The sequence below is a fragment of the Dermacentor albipictus genome, chromosome 8 (assembly GCF_038994185.2).
Source record: "Dermacentor albipictus isolate Rhodes 1998 colony chromosome 8, USDA_Dalb.pri_finalv2, whole genome shotgun sequence".
NCBI classification, from domain to species: Eukaryota; Metazoa; Arthropoda; class Arachnida; order Ixodida; family Ixodidae; genus Dermacentor; species Dermacentor albipictus.
In genome coordinates this window covers 30474769-30498594 of record NC_091828.1, presented here as the reverse complement: position 1 = coordinate 30498594, position 23826 = coordinate 30474769, and the positions used below count along the sequence as shown (strand labels likewise).

The 23826-nt window shown below is 46.4% G+C and overlaps 1 protein-coding gene across 5 annotated transcripts in view; it reads left to right on the top strand.

Moving 5' to 3' along the window:
- Positions 1-23826, top strand: part of LOC135912820 (retinol dehydrogenase 13-like) — a 395668-nt gene that overhangs the window by 257408 nt on the left and 114434 nt on the right. Inside the window, exon 7 of one of the 5 annotated variants that reach the window (XR_010567791.1) lies at positions 13044-13169. The exons of 3 other annotated variants lie outside the window; for them this stretch is intronic. The gene's annotated coding sequence lies outside the window, so the exon portion shown is untranslated. Of the gene's footprint in view, positions 1-13043; positions 13170-18988; positions 19095-23826 lie in introns of those variants that run through there. One more of the 5 variants, XM_065445355.2, reaches the window with a different exon arrangement.

The following is a 23826-nucleotide window of genomic DNA, read 5'->3' as shown; positions in this document are numbered from 1 at the left end:
TACGTATGCGTTGCAGATCCCATCTTGAGGAGCCCTTAATATCTGAAACGCTACAGTACGGGCTGTAATTCTTACAAACAAACCTTACTGCTTGGTTCTGTAGTATTTCCAGTGTATTAATGACGCAATCTTGTTACGGATACCATATACATGCATAACCCAGTACTGTTCCGACATGCAAGAAGCATAAAGTTTATTTAACTTCACGTGTTGCCTGTTTGAAATTTTTGCGAATAAAACGTCGCATCCTACTAGCTTTTGCTATGACAATGTCAATATGTTTATGCAAAGTGAGTGATTCGGTGAAATAGACTCCTAAATGCTTGTTCTCGTACTGTACGTCGATAAGCGTGCCACTGCTGTTATATCGGTGCTGAAATTTGGACAATTTTCTCGAAAAACTTACGATATCTGCACTTTTGAATATTTATATTCATGTTCCATTTTTCACACCAGTTCGCTACCTTATCTAAATCTGTTTGCAAAGTATCTATCTAATTATCAGTAGTAATTTCTTTGTAAATCACACAGTCATCGGCAAATAGTTTTCTGGATGATGTAAATAGTTCGGCAACGTCGTTTATGTATATTAAAAATAACAAGCGGCCTATCACACTTCCCTGAGGAATGCCCGAAGAAACAGTTATTGGTGAAGATGCAACGTTGCTTAGGACGACAGGCTGTGTTCTTCCGTTTAGGCTTTTTTATATATAATCTTGAACATTTTGTTTACATTCAATGCAGCAAAGATTACATTTAACAATTTAGGGCACACAGTATCAAACGCTTTTTGAAAAGCAATAACTGACGCGTCTATCTCACTGTTGTTATCAATGGCTTTCTATAAAAAATACTGAAATTCTATTAGCCATGTGTTGCAGGAATAACCTTTTCTGAATGTGGGCTTGGAAGGTGTAAAGAAAGCGTTTAAGTCAAGAAATGTCGATTTGTAACTATATGAAATGTGCTCGAATATTTTGCAAAATATCAACGTTAGTGAAACAGCCCTATAGTATTGACACGTGTACTTATCTTTATCGGGCGACCACGTTTAGCCGCCTAACAAATGTTATCGCACAGCGCAGGACACGCCTGCATGCATCCGAAGTTTCTGGAAAGTTATCGATGCTTCTATCCGCTGTCTGTTGTCGCCGAACCTTGCGTTATCTGATTTCATCGCTTGACGCGAATGGTGTAGAACATTGTAGAAGGCATGTGGGTCCCAACGATTGGTCTGGAACATTCGATGACTGCTGTATAAAAGCCGACGAGCTTGACCCGCTGATCAGATTTTCGACGATCGCCGACCGTGTTCGCCGCTATCGTTGTGCTATAAATGTAGCCTGTTTTGTGGGCACAGGTTCGCCCAATAAAAGTTAGTTTTGTCTTTCACAGTATTGCTACTGTGTTCTTAACGTCACCACCACGTGACATCTGGTGGAGGTGCTTTTGGTTCATGTACCGGACGCCCCCGACAAGCCGTGATCCAAGCCCGGAACGCAAAGACAACACCAACGTAGTCCCGGACCATCGTGCAAGCCGCCGTCTTCCACAAGTGCCCCCGGAGCACGGACTTTTGCCTGAGACCACCAAGAAGATCGCCACCAAGTCCACCCCAATGGTAGCCCCAGCATCCCCCATCGTGCTGCGGCAGCCCAGGGGGCCTCCGACGTTCCGTGGTTCAACGTTCGAGGACCCGGAAAGCTGGCTTGAGACATACGAGAGGGTCGCTGCTTTTAACAACTGGAATAGCGACGACAAACTGCGACACGTCTTCTTCGCATTGGAAGACGCTGCCAGGACGAGGTTCGAAAACCGAGAAGCCCCCTTAACGACCTGGGAGCTGTTCCGAAGCGGCTTCCTGCAGACATTCGCAAGCGTCTTACGCCAAGAACGAGCCCAAGCGCTATTAGAAACCCGGGTGCAACTACCAAATGAGACCACCGCGAGTTTTACAGAAGAAATGAGCCGCCTATTCCGCCACGCCGACCCGGAAATACCCGAGGAAAGGAAAGTCCGGTTACTAATGCGTGGTGTAAAGGAGGAGCTTTTCGCCGGTATGGTACGAAACCCACCGAAGACCGTCGACGAGTTTCTTCGCGAGGCCACTAGCATCGAGAAGACACTCGAGATGCAAAACCGGCAATTCGACCACCGCACCAACTCTACAAACTATGCCGGAGTTCATTCACTGGCCTCCGACGACCTGCGCGAGGCTATCAGGGCAGTTGTACGAGAGGAGCTTCAGAAGATCTTCCCGTCGTCGCAGCCTCAAGCGGCCTCGATCGCTGACATCGTCAAAGATGAGGTTCAGCGGTCGCTTGGAGTTGCGGAGGTGCAACCTCAATTACCGCAACCTCAGCCCGATGCGATGACCTACGCCACCGTCGTACGCCGTCTAGGTCCTCCTCCGCAAACCGCGCCGGGGCCCTGTAACGCAGCACTTCCATCGACCACCGCCGCCGCCGCCGCCAGCACGCCCACCCGTAACGCAGCGCAGCTACCCGAGGAAGACCGACGTTTGGCGCGTTCCTGACCACCGCCCGCTCTGCTACCACTGCGGAGAAGAGTTGTCACGTCTACCGACGATGCCCATACTGGGAGATGGGACTGCGAGGTTTCGCCGTCAACGCTCCGCGGCCGCAGCAAGATGAACGCCCTCGCGATATCGCCGACTACCTCGCCACTACTCGACGACCGTCGCGTTCGCCATCACCAGGCCGCTACCTGTCGCCGCAGCGCCGACCATACACTGGCCCAGCCCGGGGCCGGTCAGCGAGCCCATATCAGGAAAACTAAAAGCAGCAACCGATTGAGGTGCGGTTGCTGTTCGTCGAACTGACGAAGATCCTCCGCCACCGACGAAGACGCCGAAGAAACTACCTCGACGACATAACGACACGCCGCCGTCCCGACGAAATCAGGAAGCCAAGACTACACCGATGAAAGACGACTTGACGACGCGACGTTCCAGCTTCAGGTCAACGCGACGCAGCCGTGATCCGACGCCAAGACCCAACTGCAACGCCAGACAAAGAACCACCGACCTCGACGTACTTCTCGACGGCCACGCAGTCACTGCCTTAGTCGACACAGGGGCCGATTACTCTGTAATGAGCGGACACATCGCCGCCCAGTTGAAGAAGGTTAAGACTGCATGGGAGGGCCCCCCAATTCGGACCGTTGGAGGACACCTCATTACGCCGACTGGAATCTGCACGGCAAGAATTACCGTTCATGACCGGACTTACCCTGCTACCTTCGTTGTCCTCCAACAGTGTTCAGGAGACGTCGTTCTCGGCATGGACTTCCTGAATCAACATGGCGCAGTCATCGACCTGAAGTCGAAATCGATAATGCTGTCACAAGATCAAGCGATACCGCCGGAGAGCTGTTGTAGTCACCACGCCTTGAGTGTGCTCGAAGATCAAGTGAGCATCCCGCCACGCTCCAGCATTATTATTTCCGTCGGCACCGAAAGACCCGTTGACGTAGAAGGCGTCATCGAAGGTGACCAACGTCTACTGCTCGACCGTGAAATTTGCGTCGCAAGAGGGATCGCTCGACTGCACGGAAGAAACACGAAGCTGTTGCTGACAAACTTCAGCCAGGAGTTCAAGCACATCAACAAGGGTACGACGATCGCATACATCGAGGAAATTCAGGAAACCAGCGATGCGTTTGTCTTCTCGGATTCTGTCGCATCTACCCCGACGACCGTAGTTCCCGAGCCAGACTTCGACATAAATCCAAGTCTCCCCTTGATTTAGAAGCAACAGCTCAGAAGTCTGCTTCGACGATACAAAGACTGCTTTTCGACGTCATCGAGGATTCGACAAGCCCCAGTCGCAAAGCATCGCATAATAACCGAAGAGTGCGCTCGACCACTCCGCCAGAGCCCTTACCGAGTTCCGACGCGAGAACGCGAAGCTATAAGACACCAATTCGACGAAATGCTGCGCGACGACGTCATCCAGCCGTCGAAAATCCCGTGGGCGTCTCCAGTTGTTTTAGTGAAGAAAAAGGACGGAACCCTACGCTTAACAAAATCACGAAGAAAGACGTATACCCCCTCCCACGGATAGACGACGCATTGGATCGGCTCTGCAATGCTAAATACTTCTCAACAATGGACCTCAAGTCTGGCTACTGGCAAATACAAGTCGGCGAAAGGGATCGCGAAAAGACCGCATCCATCACGCCAGACGGCCTCTACGAGTTCAAGGTTATGCCATTCGGACTGTGCTCGGCGCCTGCAACGTTCCAGCGCGTCATGGACACAGTATTAGCAGGATTGAAGAGGCAGACCTGCCTCGTTTACTTGGCTGACATCGTCGTCTTCGCCGGAAATTTCTACGATCACATAAAGGGGCTTGCGACAGTACTAGAAGCCATCAAGTCGTCAGGACTTACTCTTAAGCCGGAAATATGCCGCTTCGCTTACGATGAGCTTCTGTTCCTAGGGCACGTAATCAGCAAATCTGGTGTCCGTCCAGACCCGCAAAAGACAGCTGCAATCGCACAGTTCCCGCAACCCATCAACAAGAAGGCAGTGCGTAAATTCGCTGGCATGTGTGCCTACTATAGGCGCTTTGTCAAGGACTTTTCACGCATCGCCGAGCCGTTGACTCGTCTAACTAAATGCGCCCCTCTCTACGGCGTGCGCTGCAAGTTGTAACTCTAAGCGGGCTCTTCTCAGCGCTCAAAACAAGATGCACGTGGCTGCCGCCCGAATGCGTAGGGCCGTGAACCCCCCGCTCCGTACGCGCAACACGTGGTCAACATTGCTAGCAGCTGCGTCTCTAACCAGCAGGGGACTCGGCAGCCGGCGCCACAACGTCGCGTATACCACCGTCCCACTCGAGCTTTGTCCGCGTGGCCCTATTATGACCATCAGCGGAATGTCAACACAGCGCGCGTAAGAGCATGTTCTCCGAATCCGCTTGCCGCCTTCGCACCGCCCCCACCCCCCCCCCCCCCCACCCCCGGCGCGTGCCTCGGCTCGTCACCCGACACCACGCGGGCCGTCCGACCCCTCAAAAACAGAAACGGTTGCTGCCCGACGTGCTGGGGGGTGGACGTATCCCCATTCACAAAACACACGGGCAACTCGCGGCACTGCAACAGTATGTACAAACAATCATGCAGCCCTACACCGTCCATTCTGCCTGTTCAAGAGATGAGCGGCATAACACGTTCCCCCTAAAGAGTATACTGGGCTGATTTTCGCTCAGTGACACAATAAATCACGGCCGCGATTACCTAATGAACATTCTAATCACACCCTAGCCTAATTACATCACAACAACAAACACTTTCAAATAACAAAGCAGGAAGAGAGTAAAAAGAACTACTCAATACATGTTATGAAACAATTAAGCACACGATTGCAGTTCCAAACTATAAGAGCACTCTAGTGTCTCTCTGTCTTGAATCGGCACTCACAAAGTCCGCAATATACAGCGCCAGGTGAGCAGGAACATTCACACCCATCCAGTTGGCATGGCGCGATAGTATTACGCTGGCTTCCATGAGCTGTTGTGAAGCCTGGGCAAAGCATCCGCGTTACCATTACTGACACCTTTCCGATGTCGCACTGGCACGTGATATCGCTGTAAAGCCAGCACCCATCTTGTCAATTTCGCCCCGTGTGGAGTCGAAGTTGTAAGGTACGACAATGGATTGTGGTCGGAAACAACGCTTATCATAGCGCCAAAAAGCGAGTAGTCAAACTTCTTTAAGGCCCATGTAATAGGAAACGCTTCCCTCTCAATTGTCGACTATCGCGTCTGAGTCGGCGTGAAGCGGTGGCTGGCAAAGGCAATAGGCCTCTCCTTTCCCTCGGCTGTCATTTGCGCCAAACAAGTGCCCGCCGCCGTAGCTCATGGGTCCGGAGTGCTGAGCGCACGGCCTCGCACAGGGACTGTTTCAGTGTCTCAAATGCCGTCTGAGCTTCCTCCGGCCAGGGTACCGCTTTCTTTGTTAACCGCGTGAGCGGGCTCACCACCTCTGCACATTCTCTGACGCACTCGCGATAGTAGCCGCACAGTCCTAGCAGGCTGCGTAGCTCCTTTTTAGTGCTTGGGGGCGCCACATTCTTAATTGCAGGTTTTTTCTCTTGGTGTTCTGGGGTTGGGAATCTTGGAGCGCAACCTAATTTCTCGTGCATAGACTGTGTGAGCTGTGATCTGAAATTAGTTCCCTGGTCGGAACAGATCATTTCCGGAACGTCAGTGCGACTGAAGATTTCAATCAACGCGTCGCAAGTTGCCTTAGCTGTCAAAGAGCGCAGTGGGACAACCTCTGGCCACCCTGTGCAAATGTTCACTAAGCATAGCGCGTACCTATGGCCTTTCGCTGACGGTGTGTCTAAGGATCCGGACGGTGTGTCTAAGGGTCCAATGATGTCTGCATTGACAATTTGAAAAGGGTGATTTCGCCTAGTGGGAGGAGTTACAGGTACTCTGTCCATGCGACGCCTGTCAGAGCGAATTTGACAATCCTGACATGAATGACAATGCTCTAATACCTCCTTCTCCATTCCAGGCCAAAAAAATATACCTAATACGCACTTTAGTTTCCCTTGGCCCTAGGTGCCCTCCGCATAGTGACTCGTGAGCTAAACGCATCACCTCACTGCGCTTGTCTTTGGGAACAACTAGTTGTCTCACTTGGGTGGCCACTATTGAATCCCAGTGGTGTAAGAGTACACAAGAGACGAACATGCCGGATTTCCCACTCCGAGCATCTTCCCAGCCTTTCTTTAAGGTAGCGTCAGCTAGCTGCACTCTGCGGAACTCTCCCCTCTGACTTATTGACGCACCCCTTTCTTCATCAATTAGCTCAACGTCTCCAGAAACACCTTCCTCCTCCAAAGTAACGTTGCAGGCCACTACCTCGGCTTTCTCATTTAATCGCTCTATCCTCTGAGCAGGCTGGGCCGGTGCTACAATGGATTCCAGAGAGCTGCTGGCCCTCAACAAATGTTCCCAATCCTCCTTGGTCAACAAACAATCTGTGCCCTCGACGAGCTCATTAGTCAACGCGCAGAGTAGGTCAACATTCTGAGGTTCCGCTGCCATTTGCGGGCTATTTAACTTTACCGGCAACATTGCTAGCTTTGCCACAATAGTTTTCCACCCCGCCGTGGTTGCTCAGTGGCTATGGTGTTGGGCTGCTGAGCACGAGGTCGCGGGATCGAATCCCGGCCCCGGCGGCCGCATTTCGATGGGGGCGAAATGCGAAAACACCCGTGTGCTTAGATTTAGGTGCACGTTAAAGAACCCCAGGTGGTCAAAATTTCCGGAGTCCTCCACTACGGCGTGCCTCATAATCAGAAAGTGGTTTTGGCACGTAAAACACCAAATATTATTATTACAATAGTTTTCCCAAATGCAGACACCAATCGTATCGTGCCTGAAGGCTCCACAATACTTTGTGGAAGCAGACTCTCGCTTATGACAGTTATTTCACTCCCCGTATCTAGAATCGCATCTGTGGATGCGTTTCCGCATGAGATCGGGATCAACTGCAGGTTAGTCATGCCTTCACCTTTGGGCTTCAAGGCCTCTACCTTTGCAGTAAGGACTCCATCAGGTATTCCACTTCCCGTCTCGTCGGCTATCGCCACCCTTTGTGCCTTCTGTCTTGGCTCGGTAGCCTTCTTTGGCTGGTTTCCCTTGTCACTAGACTTCGGGCAATCCTTATCGAAATGGCCTGAGCTGTGACATACGTGGCACTTGAGGGCGCTTTTTGCTACTCGCGTCGGCTTTTGCCCCATCTCTGCCACTGATGGCTTTGAGGCGTATCCTTTGCCTTTCGCTTGTTCCAAAGTTTGTAGTACTTTAGCAATCTCAGGTGGCTTAAGCCATCCGTCGCCTTCTCGTAGCCTCACGTATTCAAGACCCTCTATACTAAGGCCCGCTTTCATACGATCCGCTACCATGAGTTCTGCCATAACTTCTACGCTGTCGGCCCCTCTTACTTGAAGGTAGTAGGAGAAATACGTTTTCACTCGCGACGCGAACTGTGACCATGTCTCCTCGTTCCGCTTCCCTGCTCTCTCAAACCTCTGCAGATACTCCGCGGGAGAAAGCTTCAGTTCCATCAACACTGCCTGTTTAACTGACTCGTAATCTGTACTCTCTTCCTGGCTGAGGTTACGCAGTAGGTAGGGAACGCGCTCAGTTAGAGCTGGCGTGACTAAATTCACGCGACTCTCATACGGTACCCTGTAAGTAGCAAAGTCTTTCTACCTCCTCAAACCATAAGGGTACATCCGCGTCACACGGCAGGCGGCAGCCTTTCAGCACTTTTGCGCATTGCTCGACGGAGTCGAAGCCCATTCGCCTCCGATCGCCCCGCTCCGAACCAGTGCTGGACGACGTGCCATTGAGACGTTCAGCATTCGTCCTTGCCTGCAACAGCCTTATGTACTCAATCTGAAGTTGTATACAAGTAGTCTGAGCATTGAGCCTTTGAATTTCAACTTCAAGCGTTCTTGCATCATTCGGAATTTGCAAAGGCTGAGATGCCTGCTGGGACAATTACTGGCTATGACTGGTTGCTCTCACTTCATTTGACTTATCGGAATTTAGCATATCGTCATTTGATAACTCCTGATTCCGATCCATTTCCGCCACAGTCGCACCCTCAACTCCATTAGACTCCATTGTTTCTGCGCCCCCGCGTGTCCTCACCATGTGCTCTACACATCAACTGACATGCCAACTTGAGAAAGACGCAAGAAATCCTGCTCACCCTTTGCTGAATTCACAGTCGTTTCCGGATCTGCTCCGCGGTGCCGGGCTTGGCTGCTGTGGGATCTTCTCGAAGGTGCAGGAGGTGGTCGTTGGATGACTTGATCTTCTCACCTCTGGTGCAGCATTCGATGTGGTAGAGCTCGCCGATCCAGTCGACTGCGCCAGTTGTTATTGATGTTCTTTTCTCCTTGAAGTCGACCAAAGTCTCTTCAAGGTGATTATCGGCGTTGATGAAGCAAGAGGCAGGTTGGAGGTTACAAAACTTGAAGATATATTGCAACGGAAATATTTAAACAGTCAAATACAGAGTTAGCAAAAGAACACTGATACAAAACACACAAGTAAACAACGCCTTACTCTTCTACTTTTTCCTAAGTTAGGGCCTAGGACAACTGTCACTACATACGACCAACCGAGTCTCACTGTTGTACCACTAAGTGGTTACGGCCCAGGCTAGCGTTGCATCGTACGGAGTCTTACTGTTCTATCAGGTTTATTGATTACAGCCTAGACTGAGGTACAAGTACCTCGTCTCGATTGTTATAGGAGAAAGAGACAAAAAAAGGGCGGTAGGGTCGTTAGCCCATCCCACGCAAGCAGTTGCCAATGAGAGTTCACAGTTTCTTAAGCCACAACCCAAAGGGATGGGCTTACTCTCAAAAGTAAATGTATTGGAAAATAACCCTGTTTTCCTTCTTCCCATAGCTTCGTTTCCCTCTTCTATTTACACGTGGTCGGTGACGGCCTCGGCAAGCACGCCAGGCACGCACGATTTATTGAGGCCATCTCGCACCTCAGCGGCGTTTCTAGCCAGCAAGGGGCTCGGGCGCTGGTGTCCCAACACCGCGTACCGCAGTCCCCCTCAAGGTTTTTCCTCGCAGAAAAATAATGACCACTGGCGGCATCCGGACTCGGTGTTCTTAAAACTACGTTCTCCGAACGCGGCCTCCGCATGCGCACCGCGCCCCTCTCTACGACGCGCGCTGCAAGTTGCAACACGACACCAAGCGGGCTCTCCTCAGCGCTCAAAACAAGATGCACGTGGCTGCCACCCGAATGCGTAGGGCCGTGAACCCCCTCGCTCCGTACGCGCAACACGTGGTCAACATTGCTAGCAGCTGCGTCTCTAACCAGCAGGGGACTCGGCAGCCGGCGCCACAACGTCGCGTATACCACCGTCCCACTCGAGCTTTGTCCGCGTGGCCCTATTATGACCATCAGCGGAATGTAAACACAGCGCGCGTAAGAGCATGTTCTCCGAATCCGTTTGCCGCCTCCGCACCGCCCCCCCCCCCCCCCCCCCCCCCCCCCCCGGCGCGCGCCTCCGCTCGTCACCCGACACCACGCGGGCCGTCCGACCCCTCAAAAACAGCAACGGTTGCTGCCCGACGCGCTGGCGGATGGACGCATCCCCATTCACAAAACACACGGGCAACTCGCGGCACTGCAAAAGCATATACAAAACAATCATGCAGCCGTACACCATCCATTCTGCCTGTTCGAGAGATGAGTGGCCTAACACCAGGCGTACTCGGTAATACCTTGCAAAACCTAGGACAGATTGTACCTGCTTTTTGTCGGCAGTGGCAGAGCATTCAATTTTTGCTACTGTACGATTCACAGGCCTAATTGCGCATTTGCCTTTTTCATGACGAAGAAATGGAATTGAACTAAATTCTACCTGTGTTTTCGAAGGCTTGATTGGCAAACTGTTGTCTTGAAATAGGAAAAGAAAGATTGTGAAGTGTGTTCAGATGCTCCTGGCATGAGTCATTGGACACTAAAACGTCATCAAAGTAATGGAGTACGTTCGGTATAGCATCTACTACATTGCGAATAAGTCTCGTGAAGACTGCAGGTGCTGTGTTCGGGTCGCAAGTCATTACCTAAATTAGTATAGACCTGATGGTGTGCAGAATGGTGACATGGGGATTCGCCAATTCCCTTTGGCAAATTCTATTTATGGCAAGTATGTCTATTCGGACGCCTTCCCAGACATGGTGCCTTTCGTGTCGAATCGGGGCATTTTTCACAGTAGTGTTGTATTTTGTTGTCACTTGACAAAAATCGACTCAATGTTGGATTGTGTTGTCTGGCTTTTCAACCACAATGATTGGTGACGACTATTGTAGCAAGGACCACGTGTTGGGGCCACAGGTTCGGCTTCAATTGCGTGCCTGCCTTCTGGCATCCACGGCATCTGCCTTCACTGGCAGGTGCCGTGGCTGCCGGCAAATCAGCGCATGCACAGGCCGTCTCTCCTCCGCTTCTTCTCCTTCCTCCTCGCGCGCTATTCTTCTATCTCACTTTGCACTCGGCATTCGGTCGGTTACGAGTGAAGTCCCTAGATCGGCTTTTGCCAAGTAGCCACAAGTTCTTCCTCACCTAACACGTTTTCCCTTGCGACTCGCGTCGGTCGCCATGTTCTTCCTAACGCGCTGAACGGTATGCATTTGCTGTCACGGCTTTGCTATGAGCGGCCGTAAAGAAACATAGCAAATTAGTTAGGTACTGACAAGAATAAAAACGTGCCAGTAATGCGTTCCAGCTGTTATTTACATGCTGTTTAGTGGTAGACTGTGCGAGCGGTGAAAATGTGTAGTCGTAGTGCGGCTGCCTAGTCCGCGAGAGAACAGTTCGCGCGCGCATGTTTGTATATGCCAAGTGTTGTCGCAGATGTTTCGATAAGTCACTCGTACGTAGTACAATTCAAGACTGTGCCTGCAGCATTGTATATGAAATGTGTTATTGCAGATGTTTTCAATGGTCACTCCCCGGTGGTGCAATTCAGAACTGTGCCTGAACACTCGCGTGCAAGCGGTGCACACTTATTATCGTACTTAGTAAACAGTGCCCATAAGTCTTCCCTGTCCTTGCTCGCGATCCTCAGTCCCCACCCTTGCCATCTTCTCCCTACACCTTTTATTCCTGCCGACCGCAGCTTGTGTTCGCAAAACCTCCTATAGCAACTGCCGCGGCCAGCAGCGTCTTTTCCTTTCGTGCTGTGCTGTAATAAAACCTCTACCGAATCTCCGGCATGTTACTATTTAAATATTGAACAATAGCTCAACTAAGTGATAAGTGGTTACGGGTCATTCACTCTCAGGAATGAACCCGCAATCACAGCGAAATTTGCCATTCATAGCCAAATGTAGTTAGCGCTATTCAGACAGATGCCAGGCTTTTCGAAACGTGCATTGTGCCCGCAGTTGCGCTATCTGTGACTTTAATATGCGTAAATAATTGTCTTCACGCGAACAATGAAACATTGCAGCCGCAGGCAGCAAGAAGCGTCCAAAAACGTACGCTGACGTTTAGCAAACAGCGATAGATACACAGAAGTCACCTTCGCTGAAAATCTGTAGCAAGCAAGAAAACAAGCATGCGAGTGCCATCAAACTCAGCAGCTGGACTGGCCCAAGAAGAACATTGCGAATGGAAGCAGCTCCCAACCCGAAGTGGGCGCTGTCCAATAAAGTGCGTCGGCGGCGCCGCAAGCGCGGTAGGTACTGAGGTTTTAAATCTCATAAAGGGACTTTAGTCACGAGGTATACTGCTGAAGACGCTCAACGTAAAAAGGGGTGCCTAAAGGTTGAACCACACGGGGCTAATCGAGCGCGCCAGGCTACGCGCACGCGACTGCGAGGCTGCGCACGCCTGTCCTACGGCTCAAGGGAGGAGAGACGCGCAGGCCGCGAGCGTCATGAGTTCTTAATCTTGAGCGTCATTTTAAGCGTACGCCCCGGAAGCTGCAGCTAGTGCAGCGACGTCACGTGGCCCACATGCAAACGTCCGGCGCATCGGAAACATGTTGCAGAAGTTGAAGAATTGTATGGAGGCGGCGGGTGTCGCTGTTGGTTCCGTTACGCTACAGCACAGAGGCTACCAGCAATGAAGCGCTGATCACCTGCGTTGAGGAGCGACTAGCACTTCGGCAAAGGAAAACACAAGCATAATAAAAACAAGGGCATGACGAGGTGCCTGTGGACCAAGGTGGCGAGGATCGTCGTGCCCATCGCTGCCGTGTCAGGTGAGTGCCCGGAATTTTATGCTGGCGTCATACAGGAGCAATTTCAACCGCGATCGTGCGCGATCGGGATCGGGTTTTGTGATCACGATTGCCTGTACTACGCGATCTGAGTAGAGCCGGTCGCGATCCATCAATTTGATCGCGCTCGATCGTTATCGAAAGCCTATGTGGAACCGGTATCGGTGCCTCTCATAGCATCCTACCCCCCGATGTCTAAAACGAGTTTAACTGAGCAGACGATATTATTACAGCACTGCGGAGGAGATGGAAGCCCTTGTACTATAAATTTCGGCGCCTTTTCAAGACGCTATCGGAAGAAAAGCAGAGCGGCGCCGGAGCAGTCAGCGTTCAAGACGTCATCATCTGGCCATTTGTCAACCATGCGCGATGTAATGGGGTATAGACCGTAAGTAATTTTGAAGTTTCCATCATAAGCGGCGTGTTAAAAATGAAACACAGGATCCTAGTGCGTTCACTTTACCACGTTGACCTGCAGTGCCGTATGTTGATAGTATAGCTCGTAATGTGTTGCATTTGGGGAGAGTCGAAATCGCGCTTACATGAGTAAATCGGTGCACAGTATTTATTATATTCAGCTCTCTTTAATCTGAGATAAAAAAAATTGTGCGTCATCGCTGTTCCGATTTTCGCATATTCCGTTAAATGTGACCTGTTCAGTACAGGGATAGCTTTGCATATTTATTTATTTAGGTACCCAGAAAGCCAGTTTGGCTTTCTTGGTACAATAGAGAAAGGTTCAAAATAACAACTTAAGTAGCACGTAAAAACCTAGTATAATAAAACACAAGACAGAAGTGGATAGAATACGGCATGCAATCTAGCACGATGAATAAAAAGAAAAGGACTTGTCTGGTGCACACAAAAAGAGAAAATCATGATTATAGTCATGTTATAGTGAAACTTTCTTGATCTTCAAAAACATTTGACACCATACAATTCCAACTGTGATTTCAGAAATTATCGAGGTATGGAGTGCGTGGAGTCGCACTGCAACACTTCAAAAGTTACCTTGAAGAGCGCTATCAATTCGTGCAAATTAATAACACAATGTCTAAAAAGATGAAGTTAAACCAAGGAGTCCCCCAAGGGCCCATATTGGGGCCACTATTGTTCCTTGCTTATATAAATTATACTGTAGAAATTTCTGATTCCCATGAACTTATTATGTACGCTGACGATGCAAACGTTTTGTTTTTAACAGACAATTCATTATCACTTGAAGTCAGTGTAAATAATTATTTAGGGCATCTTTCAGAAAGGTTAAGGCAAAATAAGCTACGCTTAAGTGCCGAAAAAACAACCTATATGATATTCCGACCTATAAACAAGCCTATAAGTAAAATACGTGTCACATTTGAAGGAAAATGTATTACACAGGTTAGGGAACAAAAAATTCTTGGTGTGTGGTTTCAGGAGGAATTAAACTGGAATACACATGTAAATCACCTGATTACCGCATTAGCGCGAATGGTTGGTTGTTTGCACAAAACAGTACACTTAATCGCATTAAGGTTAAAACTAAATATGTACTAAGCACTCTTTCATTCTAAGGTAACTTATGGGATATTAGTCTGGGGAACAACATCGCAAACAAATTGCCATAGACTTGTTACTATGAAGAAGAAAATATTGCGCTGTTTCGAAAAGTACAGGGGAAAATTACAAGACCTGCCAACTGCTCCACTGTTCATAAAACATTCCATGCTCAGGGTTGATCAGTTGTACTATTTTAAATTGCTCCAAGTAATTCAACAAAACAAATTATATGAACAAAGCCGCATAGAAAAACCATACTACTATTTACGAGAACAAAGGATACGAGTACCTAAAGTAAGAACTAATTACGGAAAACAAAGTGCTGCGTACCAGACACATCATATTTTGAATATCCTAGCAGATAGATAGAACTTTAAAAGTAGTAGTGCTGCATTTAAAAAACAAGCAAAGAACTTAATAATTACCATATGTATACAGTATCAACATTACCTTGTGGATTTTCATGCCTCGACCGATGCTTAAATCATTCAAGAATTACTATTCTGAGTGTTTCCATGTATAATGTAATTTCATTGTATCCTCATGCATTCTAAGTTTCAAATTTCTTGGAATTTATTTTCTGTAGCTATAAACTATGGCACGCGCGCGACCTCTTCTGTATGTATATTTAGAGATGTTATGTCAATTTTTCTATTGTTTATGCGATTCGTTATGTGTACTCTTGCAAGTAGCTAGTTGTCCATTTTTCTGAAACGGATGTACTGCAATGCTTTTTTTTTACTCTGCTGAACTCGACGCACGTGAGGTGCCACGAACTGCGGAGGGACAGGGACCATTGTCAGGCTTGATTGCAATTAGCCCCTGCCCCTGCAGTGAGCTTTGTATATTGCTTACTGTAAATAAAAACACTTACTTACTTACTTACTTACTTACTTACTTACTTACTTACTTACTTACTTACTTACTTACTTACTTACTTACTTACTTACTTACTTACTTACATACCACAAGGCGCATATGTAGTCTTAGATGCGAGTCATTTCCTTTGTTTCTATGCACTGGCCCTAGGAGGCAAGATGCAATTAAATGGGCAGTATTGAGCCAAATATTCAACGTAGCAACATTCACGTCTTTCTTGGGCCCTCCAACGAACCGGTTTAGTTTTGTGTTTCGTTGCTTGCAAGTACTGTGCGAATCCGTGCTCCACACCAAACCCTCAAATTTGAGCTAGCTCGCTGAAGGATTAATTCAGTGCCTTAATGCTGTGCCCAATGTACTGATTGCATAGTCAGCTCTGTAATTGACGAGGCTGGTTTTTGTGTTTGCTCCGCGGTGTCCTTACTTATCAGCCTGCGCTTATTCTTCTCACCCCATGCGCTGTGGTTATCGGTTCAGGCGAAGCTTCAACAATGTTTATGGAGAACGCTGTTTCTGCTTAGCAAACATTTCCAAGGAAAAACTAGAGGATCCGGTTAGACACATTTTCACTGCGGAAAAAATGATTACTGCAATTCAGCGTGCAAACCACCATTTTATTGCGTAATTATATCCGGTACTCGCACTATGTCTAATACTGGTCACTCGTGCAAGACTGCAGCTAGCAGTCAGCTGGGATGACAATGGTTCAATGACTGCATTATAATCAGTGTGAGGAATTCAGCAAGGGCTATATGGCAAGCAAGGCAGCAGCAGTGGTGGGAATGTTGAAAGATTATGCAAAGAAAGCTTCATTTTAAGAATCCTTCTGGAAGAGTTTGCTCGGTAAAATCAACTTCACTGCGCCAAGACGTCCTTTACAAGACCGACGACAAAGACGTATATACGTAACTTTGCTTTTCTATTAGATTCTCTGTCCTCCCTCTTCCTAAATATAAAGAACAACTGCACTGACTGCTACATACACAGCTTTGCACTATGTTTACACATAAATTCAATTAAGAAAAATAGTTAAGTATGGCATAAAGTTTAAATATAAATTAAAGCAAAACAAAGTTACAACCCAAGAAGATTTTAAGTAAGAAATTGTACCAACAGGAAAACGCCTTAGCTTAAAGGAAGAAAACAATACTATTGCTCGGTCTTTACAAGTGCAAGTGTAGGTCTTTCAAATTTACTAAGTGGTTGTACTGCTTAAATGTCGTGAAATTCTTGATGTTAATAATCATTTTGAATCATTTTGAATCTTGGCAATATAGAAACCGCCCTCAAGTAACCTGTTTGTTTCTGAAGGAGCTCGAGCTTAATTTACAAAGCACGAGGTTAGACCCTAACATATGCCTAGCATGCGATTTGAATATAGATATTCTTAATCCCGCTGTACCCTCCGCATGTTATTACTTGGATATCTCTGCAAAACATGGCCTTGAAAGTATTATTCACATTCCAACTATGGAAGAATTACATCTTAAATTTTGTAAAGTCTTGTATTGATCACTTCAACATCCGCCCGGAGTCTTCTTCAGTTCCCGATACAGTGGTACAACAGACAGTTGCCGAACATTACATCGTAGCTTGTCAGTTACGCTTTCTTTCTCTGTTGTCGTCATGTTCTTGCCCCGACATTTGCCATTCTCTTGCTGATATAGCTTTTTTTGTATAAGCTGGTCGCCTTGATCGACTGGTCAGGTCTGCTTGAAACTACCAATAGGTTCGAGCTATACAATAAATTTTCACGGTCGATGGACATTATTTCTAAATCCAGTGAAAGGACAGTTTACGTTCACCAACGCCACTCCAACCAGCCCTGGATGAACAGCGTGATATTATCCGCTATCATAGAAAAAAACCTGCTTTGGCAACGGTGTAGACATTCGCCCAGTGACTGCGTTCTGCGTACACAGTTCAAAACTTCACGAAATAACGTAAATGCCCTTATTCGTCCCGCCAAACTATCGTATAAGAGAAACCGTTTTTATCAGTCTCGTAGAAACCCTAAGACGACTTGGTCTCTGCTAAACGAGGTGAGTTGATTAACTTCAAATTCTACTAAAGATATTCAGAATCATTTTCATTCAGATTTATCACAGTTGCTGACAATTTTAACTAATTTTCCGCTCAGTTTCTTGGGGTTCCTAAGCAATCCTGTTACACTGGTAGCACTACTACCTCGGTAATGGTATCCGCCTTCATTCCCACTATCACGGAAGAAGAGCTTAACTCGTTATTAGGCATATTTCGGTGGCACCAATCACCCGTTATCGATCAAATTCGCGTGTTTGATCTTCACAGAAATTTCGGCGCTCTGAAGAATGTCTTGCTAGAAATCGTAAACGGGATTATTACAAGCGGAAGTATCCCTTCGCGGTTACGGCCGTAGTTCGCCCACATTGAAAAGGTGGTGATGCTATGTGTGTGCATTATTATAGCCCCATTTCTGTCTCGCGTAGTTTAGCAAAAGTTCTAGAAAAATATATATTCTTTGTCATTAACAGCTTTAGTAACAAAGAGGGGGGGGGGGGGTCTCCAACTGTCAATACGGTTTTATTAAAAAAAGGGCCACTCAGGTCTTATTAGAAGCACTGAATAACCCCTTATTTTCTTCGCGTTAAAGTTGTCTCGTATGTTGTGCGCTTTTCTTGTTTGACATGGTATGCCAATTGATTTTACTAGGTAAACAATAAAATTTAGGTTTTTGATGTCTGTTTTTCCGCTTGTTCCACAATTCACTTACCGATCACTCCCAGTTTGTTTCCGTTTCGAACATCTGCAGTTCCCGCGTTTTTCTCGTTCATTCTACGTTTGGATTGAAGATTGCATACTTTCTCCATTACTTTTGAATGTATACATTAAGGACATGTGCAATGTGCCATTGCACGTGTCCATAAGAAAGACAACTCCCACCGAGCATGCCATGATCTGCCCCGTGTGTTTGACGTGGCACGTGGCCATGGAACTCTGTTCAGGTCTATTAACGGGATTGCAAATCTAGTTTTGCTGTTTTTTGTTGAAAGGACGACTTGGACACCATATTTCATGGCTGTCTTTTTAACCCATGCCCCATCTGATGTACATAAGGGATGGCCGCAAACTTCTTTGGCGTTCCGATCTGCTTGTGAGGTGCTTCCCCTTTCTTTATTTTCTTCACTAGCCCCTCGACAATAGATTTTGGAAAAACGGTCTTGTCTATACGATTAAGCTGTTGCGAAAAGCTGATTGGCCAGGCGGTGGCATGACTTTCTAAGTGCAGAACCTAAACACGTCGTAGCGATGCCTCGTTTAACTAATTTTGAGTGGGCAGACCCGTAGTTCGAAATTGGTTTCCTTGTCCTGGGTTACCAACAAATACGTTGTGCTCTTAATCGTAACTGTCAATCCAAAAAGTGAATGCCAATATTAATGGCCAGTTCGTGAGTAAATATGAGACTCATTCCTTTTAAAAGGCTGCGAAAATAACGTCAATATCTTCAGATCTTGTTTGAGAGGGGATAAATACCAAGTAGTCTACATGAAACCTAAAACACCCAATCATTGTTTTTGCCAAGATGCTCTCGAGCGGCCGGTCTACGCTTCCGAGAAACGCTTATTTGTATTTGTACTGCATTGTATCGTATGTTGTATCCACATTAATTTGTATTCGTAGCAATGTTATGAAGGCAACTGCTGAATTTTTTTCTTGTATATTGCTGCATGCAAGGACTAGGAACATTACGCAAATTTGTTGTAGGTCCAACCTGGTGGTTACTGCCCCGGCCTCCTGCCAGCACCCCGTCCTGATTACACCCACTACAGAGTTGGCAGGCTTAGTAGTGATGCCAAACAAGCCGATAGCAGAAGGCAAGATGCAGGTAAGTACATGTAATCTAGCAGCGTCTTCTGACTGAAGCGGTTCGTAGACACTGAGCAATGAAGCAATGAACTCGGAAGTAGCTTAGACTCCTCGTTATCGCTGCGGGAATCCTCAAGTCTACGCGTTTTCGTTTAGCCGCCAGGAGGCAATGTGGATACGAAGAAGCACGACGCAAATTTCAATACTGGTAGGAGACCACGTGTACAATATTTTTCATGCTAAACAGAAAAAGTACTTCGATAAAGCTTTACCAATTTAAAAACAGTACGAAGTACTCTGAAATGTGTTATTTGTCATAAATTTATTAGGATTGCCTCCATGGTAAGTATGCCGATAAACATACGCTAAAACTGAGTTTCATGCCAGTCGACCCTCGTCTCTGTGCACTACTGCATAATGTATTTTCTGAAATCATGTTTGCAGATAGTAGAAGTCCTGAGCACTTGGATTAGATAAATTTAGTTTTTCCTGCAAGCCAGTTCTCTGAAAATAGAACTCATAGGTCATTTTGCCTATATTTAACGTCCCATAATAAATTGAACAACATATAATAATGAAGGAATAGATTCTTGGGAGTAAGGCCTCTATTCATTCTTCTGCGAAAAATTTTTTGTGCTCTCATAATGATGAAACCCGTCATTTGGCTGCACCTCACATGACGCATAGTTTGGTGCCTTACATCAAAATTCACATAGTGCTTACGCTAGCAAACAACAATTTTGGCAAGAAGTATTTCGTGAAATGAACATTTCTCCTATATTGAAGGACTTCCAATTTTTTTCGAAATAGAAATCCGAAGGGGCCAGGTTGGCACAACTGGCATGGAATAGCCTACTTACACAAACGGGGCATACGGCGGGCCTAGTAATGCTAACTTGACATTATCTTAAGGCGGAATTAGAGATACAAACGAAAGAAAATGACAAGCACATCATCTTTTAAGCAGTTATTCACATTTGTTTACAGTTTTTGCACATTTATTTACATCTGCTATGTGTATACAGTAAGCATCAAATTTTTACTATCGGGAAGAATATTTTGGTGCTTATAGGCATGCACTTGCTTTTCTTTAAGTTGCCTCGAAACTTCACCCACGGCGCGTAACAGCTCTTCTCAGGCCTCTCGGAAAGAATGGATACCCAGGCTCCACGTGTCGAGGTCCAATGAGTCTGGAGTTCCAGGCAACGTGCTGTGCCATCTTTGGTGATCCCTCTACATGTTTCAACTACTTCGTAGCTGTACCTCGGCTTCCATCTATCCAAACAGCATCACCATCTGTGACCACTTATGGAAGCATTTGTGAATATTGGGTTGAAGTGTTCTCTGGGCCTGACATTCTATTGGTCTCTCAGGATTCTTTGCAAGTATTCCGATTATTAAAATTCATATGTGTTTCTACTGCCTATTTTTAATACTTCGTTTCTTTTGGAATTCTCACCGTGAACTCTTGCTAAAATACATATCTGTCTTTATGCCCAGTAACTATGCAAAAAGATTAAGAAATTGCAAATAATTTTGAGATATATTGTAATTTAAAGAAAATAGCAGCATTCCACCTATCTTCAAGAAAATATATGCCGAGTTTCGTTAGTATAGGACAGCTATAATCTACAAGGTTATGCTCATGGAATTTTGAAAAAAAAATATTGAAGTTTACTAATCTTTACTTCCATAATAGCACTAATTTTACGTGCTGTTTGGATGTATATCGGCACGTTACAGTTACAAAAATCTAAGCAAGCTGAAGTAGAATTTCTTTATGAAATTTAATACGCAAGCATGTGCCCGAAAACTGTTAAATTGTATTATTGATTACCAAACAGTGGCTTTCATGAAGCATTTTGTAATGCATAGAATATGTAATCTAAGCTGGAATGTTGCTCTTATTGTACTTCAATATTTGGATCTCGTTTTTGCATCCTTGTTGCACTTTGTTATATGTACCCTATTTTCTTATGAGGTTAAATCCTAAGTACTATATAAATATAAGTCTTTGAGAACAGCGAAAAAAATGTAGCTTAAGAACCTTTTGATATAAGAGACTTGTGCTGTGGTGAATTGAGATTTTGCATGAGTGACGTACTATTTAGCGTGCCATCACACTTGTGAGTGTCATGCATATGCAGCTTCAAGGTACATGTTGGATGCTTCTTTAAGACTGTTTTGCTTGGTTGTCCATTGATTCCAGCTCAATTGTAAAAAGAACTGTCTCGTGTTCATGGTGATTTTCAGCTCACTGATACATCGTACACTTCATCATCATCAGGCTTTTATGTCCATTGCAGAACGAAGGCCCCTCCTTGCGATCTCCAATTACCCCTGTCCGGCGCCAACCAATTCCGGCTAGCGCCTGAGAATTTCTTAATTTCATCACCCCACCTAGTCTTCTGCCATCGCCGTCTGGGCTTCCCTTCTCTTGGCACCCATTCTGTAACCCTAATGGTCTACTGGTTATCTAACCTACGTATTACATGACCTACCCAGCTCAATTTCTTTCTCTTAATGTCAATTAGAATATTGGTTATCGCTCTTTGCTCTCTGATCCACACTACTATCTTCCTGTCTCTTGACGTTATGCCTAACATTCTTTGTCCCACAGCCTTTTGCCCGATCCTTTACTTGTTTTTGAGCTTCTTTGTCAGTCTCCGAATTTTTGCCTATAAATCAGCACCGGTAGAATGCACTGATCAACAAAGGATGACGAAATATTCGCTCTTTGCTGCTAAACTCCCATGTGGCTAAAGTTAAAGGTCAGCGAGAGCATAAAGATACAAAAGAAAGATAAGTTGGTCATTTTCCCGTATAACAAAGGTTCGCTTACGATTTTCAAAATGTCACATATCCTGCTATTGTGTGAGAGCTGCTTTAGGTAACAAATGAATTGCATAACATCTGCACTAGAATACATATCAAATCAAAAAGTCACTCTAGATAGGAGCGGCAGTGGAACGTTAAGGACATAAAGTGCTTTATTTACGCACCAGCAATGTGGTTTATCATCTGCTCCTGTTGTGCGGTAAACACATAGGTTCGGTAGACAAGCCTTTGTACCATTGTACCAAAAAGACCATTGCGGCTGATAATCATCAAGACTAAGACAAAAGAATTTCATTTATGAAGACTACTAGAACAGATTCTGCGTGACTACTGTGTGTGGAGTTAAGTACCACTTTGTATTGAGTACCGATAGTCTCGGGACTCTCTACCGAAAAAGCGTTCGGGTGTCTCCCCCAAAGTGTGTCGTAAACGTGACGACTCCAGACGTTTCGAAAAAAGTAAGGGATACGCTTTTTCTTCCTTAGTGTGTACATTAAAAAAGTATTGAATAGAGGCACATAACGCAATAAACTCAATGCTATAACGGTCTACTGTCTAAAAATACTGCTTTCATTACTCTTAACTAGATGGCGAGCCAATAAGGTTTGGGGCTTTGTCTACTCGCACCTAGATGGCGCGGTTTAGTTTTGCACTTTGCTGCGCAACCTTGTTTTACGCTAAACTAAAGCTCTATCGAGTACCCTCGGCAAACGTTCTGCGTTCGCAACAAGCTAACGCAAGCATTTTAAGCTGCACTAAAACTGTCTACTATCGAAACCCTCTCCACTTACGCGTGGTCCTCGATCCTCGATAGCCAAGTAGACAAGAAAAGCAGTCAATGTAGGCAAAGTTATCCCTCTGTGAAAACAAGCAGCACCTTCATTAAAGGAGGAGAGCGTTTGATTGGCCTGGCTACACAGCGCTGTGGATCAACGTTCATTGCTTGCTTTGGCGCTTACATAAATTATGCGTCAAGAGAGGGGAATAAAATCACAATGGCATAGTTTAGGGTATACGGTCCAAGATAGCGTTTATCTGTAGTTCAAGTTCTTTGATTCGAAATAAACCTACAGTGCTTCCACGTCTCAGCTAAACGATTTTGGAAAGTGAGTAGTTCCTCCTTGCATGCATGAACGTCAGAAAAATGGATCCTGCTATTTTATGTGCAGATAGGCGTGACTTTGTTTTCAAATTCATTTGTTTTAATGCGAAAGCATTATATGCCCAATTACGTGAAAATCTGTTTACGTAGTCGACGTGACCGAAGCCGCCGTGCACGCCGGTGACACGTGAACATGTGGTTGCTATTCCCTTGTTGTGCATTGCGTGTCAATATTTTACAACTACTTTGATTGTGTGTAACTGTAGCGGTTTCTTTTTTTCAAAGCTGTCGTTTTTCTATGTTTATAAAGTAAAAGGGCCATTAAGAAAGATGGTAAGGCACATGAAGAAAATGCACAATCATTATTATTTCAAGGAATTTGATAAGGTTGAATTCACACTATTCATTTTCTTGTTCTTCCTCTTCTGGAGACTCTTGGAGAAGCCAAGCCCGCGCCTTTTGCCGCACTGGTTCAGCTCGTGCCCACCGCCTGGAGACGACTTCGGGGCCAGTCGCCTCACACTATAGGCCTGCCGCCGCTTGTGTCCCTGCTCCGCCTTCTCTTTCGGCACTTGGCTTCTCTATCACGAAACGAGCCTCGTACGTACAAGCCCACGGGCACGTTGCAAGTGCTAGGCGGCGCCCTGTCTTCCTACCCCTAGCGCCATCTGACGAATAGCTGCGCGAATGTGGTAGGATTACTCTCGGCGTCAGCAGCCCGCGCTGCGTGTTTGGCACCCTGTCAAACGGTAGCGAAGGCGCGAAACAGCGTGCCGATATTAATTTTAACCGGGTTTCGGGAATTACAAGA